Here is a 7778-nt window from a genome sequence, read left to right as displayed (position 1 = left end):
AGAAGGGCATGGTGGCAGTGGTCAGCACTGCTGCCTCACAGCTCCAGGGATCTAGGTTCAATTCCGGCCTCGGGTGACTGTGTGGAGATTGCACTTTCTACCTCGTGTCTGCGTGGGTTTCCTCCGGGTGCTCCGGTTTCCTCCCACAGTCTAAAGATGTGCAGGTTAGGTGGATTGGCCATGCTAAACTGCCCCTTAGTGAACAAAAGGTTGGGTGGGGTTATTGGGTTACAAGGATAGGGTGGAGGCATGGACCTAAGTAGGGTGCTCTTTCCAAAGGCCAGTGCAAACTCGATGGGCCGAATGACCTCCTTCTGCACTATAGGGATTCTATGATTCTATGAGGGTTAAAAAAGATTGAGGGTTGACCTCTGGTAGAGGTATTTAAAATGATGAAAGGTTTTGAGAGAGTGGGTACAGATAGAATGTTTCTTGTGGGGAAGGGCATAACTAAAGGCTGGCAATATAATAGTCAACAAGAAATCCAATAGGGAATTCAGAAGAAACTCCTTTACCCAAAGAGTGTGAGCACATGGAAGTCTCTACAACAGGAAGTGGTTGAAGCAAATAATGGAGATGCATTTAAGGCTAGGTAAGGATATAAAGGGGAAGGAAACAGATGGTTATACTGGTAGGTTTAACTGAGTAAGGATGGGAGGAAATAGGAGGAGACTCAAGTGGGACATAAATGCCATCGGCTGTTTAATTTCATCCCATCCTATCTGAAGAATTGCACATAGAGTGTACAGCACAACCTCTTGGGAAAACAACATGTCCAGCCAGAATCAAAAACACAAGCTGCTGCGAACAATCAGCAAGTCAGGCAGCATCCGGGGAGAGAAGATGCAAAGATACTTCAAGTATGCCCCCTTCACCAGGACCAGCAGAGATGACAGATCAACATTTAAAAAGGAAAAGAAAACAAAGGGGAGGTGTGGTGAATGTATTACTGCTCCCATTCACCATTGTATTGCATTACATTGTATTGTATTATGTTGATGCCCTTGTGGGCTCCGCCTATGGCTCCACCCCCCTCAGGGGAGGTATATAGATCTGCAGCCTGTAGGCGGCACTCAGTACAGAGCAGTCACAGGCAGGCACAGATCTAGCTGATTAAAACTACTGTTCACTTCAACTCTTCGTCTCGTGTGAATTGATGGTCGCATCAGGAGGGAAAAAGACACAGCCACACCACACAAGAAAAATAAATTTAAAAAGGCTGCAAAGTGCTGAAGTGGGGAAAAGATGTGCTCCAATAGAGGGCACTCACCTCAAGCACCAGTATAAGCACAAGGCAAAATAAGAGAGTGTTGGAAAGAGTGGCAATAGAGGATTAAAGGGAAAGAGAGAAACTGGCAGGCCCCTGCAGCCCTGGAGAGCTCAGGGAGGGAGAAGAATAAATTAGGCCACAAGAGGATGCAGAATAAGACTACGCGGGTGCTCCTGTAGAGGACACTCACCTCAAGCACCAATCCGTGACAGCAGCACACACACCCACCCACATTGCCAGCAGCCCCCAACAAAGCGCATTTTAAACAACTCTCCGCTCTCAATATTGACATTTAACCGCTCCAGCCCTTAACTGTAGCTCTCCCTTTCCCTCAATGCATTAGCCAGACTGGATTTTCACTTATTAATTCCCCTCAACTCGTCCATCATCTAGAGTGCCATCAGCACCACTTAAAGCAATCTGACCCAGCACTCACACCCATAACCTGGGGGAGAGAATCCTTCAGCCAGACCCTCAAGGCCCAGAAGCACCAGTCCCTCTGCTGGAGATGAACAGATTTCACGGAGTTAAGAAAAAGTTAACGCTGGACTGAGTTGACAACCCATTCTCTGTCACTTACTTCACCGGCGTTTTTTTTTTTTGCATATTCGCATGTATAATGTACAGCCCTGCTGGAATAAACTTGGGCTCTGGCAATAACTAAGTAAGTACATAATTATTTTCTGAACAGAATAGTGAGCAACCCCATCACAAATCAATCAGCGCTCCGCCCTTTGAGGTTCTGACTCTATCTTAGCTCAATCAAAAAAAAATCAATCCAGACCAATTATAGTCAATCTACTTAAAAGTATGCAAATAGAAATCAGCAGAAAACAAGCTCTGTATTCGCCACAATCCCAAGAAGGTTTTGTTGGAGAAGTGTAAAAGTGTATCATTACTGGCCTCTGGGGGTCTGACTATAAAATGTGCATCGACCTCTGGCTGATTCTAACCAGTGCTATAGGGGAACTTCTTTACAAGAAGCTCTGGCTGTGACCACTTGCCACATCGACTACCAGCCCAAAGTTAGGGTGGAGAAAGGGCAATGGTGAAACTTGCGTTCCGATGAAAAGTCATGCAAAGACCTTAATTAATAATTGCCCTGACAAGTAACAAACCTCAATATCACAGGATACAAAGCACGTGGAACAATTAACGTTCAAAGGACACATCAAAACATCTTGATGTCAACCCTACATCTTTTTGAAATTTCTGGACTTCGCGTTCAATCACTACAAGATTGTCACAAATAAATCCATTCACAAGTTCAGGAGAAACTTTAACCAGGGAATGGAATTGGCTACCTCAAGAAGGTGAAAATCATAGATACATTTAAGGGCTAGTTAAGGATACGAGGAAGTAAGGAATAGAAGTCTAGGCTGATAGATTAGATGAAGAGATGAAAAGAGGTACATGGGAGGATGCTTATGTACCAGTGGATTAAATGGTGCCTGAACTTCGGTGTCTATATGAACCATAATCTTCCGTCCAAACTAAAACAGAATGACAGCAATCCAACAATCCCATGTAGGCTTTAAGGATGGCTTGACCTCCATTGAAAACTTAGGTGTTATATTCCCATGATTGGTAATATGTTGTATTCTTTGTCTTTTCTTCCAGAATGACCAAATGTAGTGTTGACAAAAAATATATCAGTCAAAGGATTGAAACAAAACTAATTTATTATTACACTACTAATTAAATGAAGTTCACACACTCTACTGAGCTACAGATAATAATTAAGTGAGATTGAATCTGTCTTTCAGTACTCAATAATCTAAATAGTCACTAACTACACAATGATCTAACCTCGTGCTAACTCTATCTACTCTAATCTTCTTCTAATGCTGTCACCATGCTTTCTCCTTATGCTGCTCCCACAATTTCCTCAGAGTCTGACTTAAATACAGAGAAGTGGCAACGCCCTCTAGTGTTTGATTTACACAGAGATGTAATTATTAACTCTTCACTAACCTGACTATATACATACCATTACATTCGATAATGTCTGTCTTTATTCTCAATGTTCCAAAGCCGTTTGCTAAGACCTTGGTCAATCAAAGTTTCAGGTTTGAAGCATTTCAGATCACCAGCACGTAAAGGAAATAAGTTCATTGAGTGGCCCATTGGCCAGGATTCACTGTGTGGTCCCATTTTATAAATCAGAAGAATGCAAGTGGAAGATGAACAAAAATGTGGGCAATGGGGCCTACTACTGGCTCATTGGTCAACCGTGGTTCCCTCTCACTGACACTTCAGGATCGCCACTAGCCATCCCTTCTCCATTCATATCATGTGATAAGGGAGAGGGAGGTCGGGTCAAGATCTGGTTTCGCCATGTGTTTCCTCCACCAATGTAACTGCTCCCTCTGGGACAGTCATGGATACAATGACAGTAGTGCCTGGGAAGCAGCAGGACTGACTCTTGGGTTTCCTTCCCACTCACCTGGAACAGCTTCCATTCCAATATCCCTCTGTCCACTCCAATGCCAATCTTCCTTTGGTTTTGTTAACTGCCTTAGCTCCCTCTTCTGGTGCTGGGGCAGTTCTCTTGCTGCAGGTCAGCTGGGATTTCACGGCCGGGCAATGTTGGGCTGGTTCCTTCCAGAGAGAATCCCACAGGGAGTCCATAATATATTTATTCATGATCAGCCCAAGAGGAGACTGGGCCAGGATCCAGATGCAGACAAGCAGGTGGGTTCACTAATGCCCTTGGTGAAGGGAATGTGCCACCCTTTCTCGATCTGACGACTCCAGTCCCACACCGATGTGGTTTACTCTTACCTGCCTTTTGAGGTGACCTAGAAAGTCGTCTGGGAATGGCCAGCAGTGGTACAGGAAGGCCCAACCCCAAACTTTCAGGATAAATAGGATGGGCAATCAGTGCCAGACTTAATAGCTGTTCTCATACCGTGAGAATGAATATAAAAAATGTGCATTCAGTTACTGAAGAGTTAATCACCAACTCTGTTTTCATTGGTGTCTGTCTGCAAGTAATTAATATAAGCAGAGGTGAAATGTTCTCTCTAGCAGACATCTGGGAGTGATATTTTGTGGAGGTGGTAGGGGTCTCGCCTGCTGGCTGGTGAGCCAATGAGCCCCTGGGTCACCTCTTTTTGAGAAGGTCCTTGGAATTGAACTCCAATCAGGCACTTAACAGGGCAGTGGCAGGCATTTCCCAGGTTTCAAGGACCCCAGGCGCAGAGGTCCTGCCCAGCAAGAGCTGCCGGCCAATCAGATGCCTCAGCTCATTGCAGCCGCCAGTACTATTGGGAGGGATGGCTGCTCCCAGCAACGTACCCACCTGAGATTGGAATTGCCGAGGGGCCCAGTCACCTGTGAGTGATGGCGGGTGGGTGGGAGGGGGAGGGGGGGGGATGTTTGGCAGCAGGGCTCTCAATGGCCTTAACCCTCCACTCCCCTCCCAACATTCCGATGTCAGGTGAGTGCCTCTGAACGAGGGAACCCCCACTACCGCCATTCCTGGAAGTCCACTGGCAACCCGGAGATGGTTTGCTTTATGGCATCATGTGCGGCAAGACCCCACTCGTCGTTGGTCAATTTAGAGGCGGAAAGATGGCAGGATTTCCAATTAAATGTCCCCCCTCCCCATCAAACATGAAAGGCACTAAATTCCATCCCTACTCTCAGGCAGAAACAGAATTTAGCAGAAATATATTAAGTTGGGTCTTTAACCAATATATAATGACTCCATATTTTGAGTATTTGTATTGGGACAGACTCTCAAACCTAAAGGACAAAGACAAAACCATGAAAAGTCCCACAGCCTCAACCTCACTGCAATTTCAATTCAATGAAATAATATGGCAACACTTCTGTTTGAAACAAGGTTTTGGCCACTATCTCTCCGCACCCACTGCCTCCGCAGCTCTGCTACATATTAGAATAACTCACCTGGGACTGGTGAGATTTATCCATCTCAGAAGCCTTGGTCAAGTGAAGTGCCCAGAACTATGTCAACAAACCTCCCCAGCTCCTTAGCGCCACTAGATGCACGGAATATACCTGAAATTAATGAGTCAAACATCGATACCAACAAATGAACTAGGAGTCGGAGTAGACCACTTGGCCCCTCTGATTTTAACCACAGCTCCACATTCCCGCCTACCCCTGATAACCTTTCACCCCCTTGTTAATCATTAATCTATCTAGCTCTGCCATAAAGACATTCAAAGGCTTTGCTTCCATCGCCTTTTAAGGAAGAGAGTTCCAAAGACTCACAACCCTCTGAGAGAACCTTTTTTTTCCTAATCCCCATCTCAAATGAGCGGCCCCTTAATTTTAAACTCTGAACCCTCGTTCTAGATTCTTCCACAAGAGGAAACAGCCTCCCCACATCCACGTCGGCTGGACAAACAACTGGGCCTAATGTGAGATACAAAAATGACAGGTCGCTTATGCTTCAAGGAGGATCTCGCACCACTGTGAAGATTGGGATCAAACTGTGCACCAAAATCTCCATGTGTTGCAAAGCTGAAAACTTGAAAATTCTGAACATATTTTTCCCATTACCACTTTGCAATATTGAGTGGCTACTTTACTTAAAGGTAGTACGGTAGCATAGTGGTTAGCACAATTGCTTCACAGCTCCAGGGTCTCAGGTTCGATTCCCAGCTTGGGTCACTGTCTGTGCGGAGTCTGCACGTCCTCCCCGTGTGTGCGTGGGTTTCCTCCGGGTGCTCCGGTTTCCTCCCACAGTCCAAAGATGTGCGGGTTAGGTGGATTGGCTATGCTATACTGTCCTTAGTGTCCATAAATTGCCCTTAGTGTTGGGTGGGGTAACTGGGTTATGGGGATAGGGTGGAGGTGTGGGCTTGAGTAGGGTGCTCTTTCCAAGAGCTGGTGCAGACTCGATGGGCTGAATGGCCTCCTTCGGCACTGTAGAGTCTATGATTCTAGTTAAAGGGGCTTTGGCCCCCATTCAGTTACTTGGGTGGTATGTAGTCGTATGAGACAGTGAGTGATGGAGTTACATTGTTGCAACACCAGTGGGGTCACAGGGTCATAGAGTTTTGCACAGAAAGAGGCCCTTCTGCCCATTGTGTCTGCGCCACCCACCAGTAATGTTACTTTTAACTTCTGCTTGTTGAACTCAGCCCGTATCTTGCACTGCATGATCCCTTGAGGATTGATGAGGAAAGGTTAGCAAGCATTATTTTCAAATTACTCAAACCTCAGAACAGCTAGAGAAAGGAACAACTAGTTTTTGTGCTGATGGGTAGGAAAGATGTTAAAGATGCACAACAGCAGTAGGTTGCATTTATGGAGTAAATTATCTCAAGGAGCTTCGCAGGAGAATTATCAAACATAATATAACGCTGAGCCATGTAAAGGGAAAAGCTTGTTCAAAGAGGTTGATTTGAAAGAGCATCCAAAAGGCGAAGGCAGAAATGGAGAGGTTTAGTGAGAGAGCTCCAGAGTTTAGGGCAGGGGTGGGTAACTCGGCCCAGGGGCCACAGGCGACCCATCTGGGTTCTGAGTGCGGCCTACGAGACATTTTGTTGATCGTTGCCCGCGCGCAGGGTTGTCGCATTCTCCTGGTTTCTGTCTGCGTAGTTCTTTGTCCTACCGGTATGACTGAAGTGATTCGCACGTAAAGCATGGGCAAGTGAAGTGAGGTGCGTGCTGATTGCTCACAACATTGACCGAGGGCCACGCACCCTCTCAGTGTCCAAAGTGTAAATATTTATTTTGCCTTTTATCATTTGAAGTTCATGATAGTTCTATTAATATCTAAATGATTAAGCGTTTTCTATAACTCATTATGAAATATTCAGAGTGTATTTAATGTATTTAATCTTATTTGTGGGGTCACGGTTAGTGAACAAGCCCGATTTCAGTCTTGCAGCCCGCTGAGATGAAGGAGAGCCACTCATGCGACCCACTCACAAGCCTAGGTTGCCCGTCACTGGTTTAGGGCCTGCAGGCAGCTGAAGTTACAAGGGGCCAGAATTGGAGGAGAACTGAGAGCTCAGAGGGTTGTTGGGCTGGAACAGTTGCCGGAGATAGACAGGGGCAAGGCCACGGAGGGATTAGAAGACAATGATGAGAATTTTAAAAATGATTTTGAAGTCGCACAGGAAGCTAGGATAAGGGGAATTAGAGGGAGACAAGGACACGGTGCACTGACTAAGATTTGCCGCGTTTCCCATTGTGCTCAAACATTTCCAGACATTATTACTTCTCAAGCCTCACATATTAGACATGCGGCTCTGGGACCTTAAGCCCCTGTCATGCTCTCACATACAAATTTGTAACTCTCATGCCAAACCATTAGTGTTGTGAATTTATTTGATCTTGTCAAGTAAAACAACCAGCAGTGCCTGAAATGGTGCGTTACACCGCAAAGTTCCAACTAACCATTACCCCAACTTAGCACAAGCCAGACTTTCAGTCTGCCAGCCCCCAGCCCCCAGCCCCCCCACTCCCCATTAGTGTCACCCTCTGTCCTACATCACACAGTAAGGCAGCTTATTTACATAATAAT

The sequence above is a fragment of the Scyliorhinus torazame genome, chromosome 3, assembly GCF_047496885.1.
Source record: "Scyliorhinus torazame isolate Kashiwa2021f chromosome 3, sScyTor2.1, whole genome shotgun sequence".
NCBI lineage: Eukaryota > Metazoa > Chordata > Chondrichthyes > Carcharhiniformes > Scyliorhinidae > Scyliorhinus > Scyliorhinus torazame.
Note: the sequence above shows the minus strand (reverse complement) of the source record.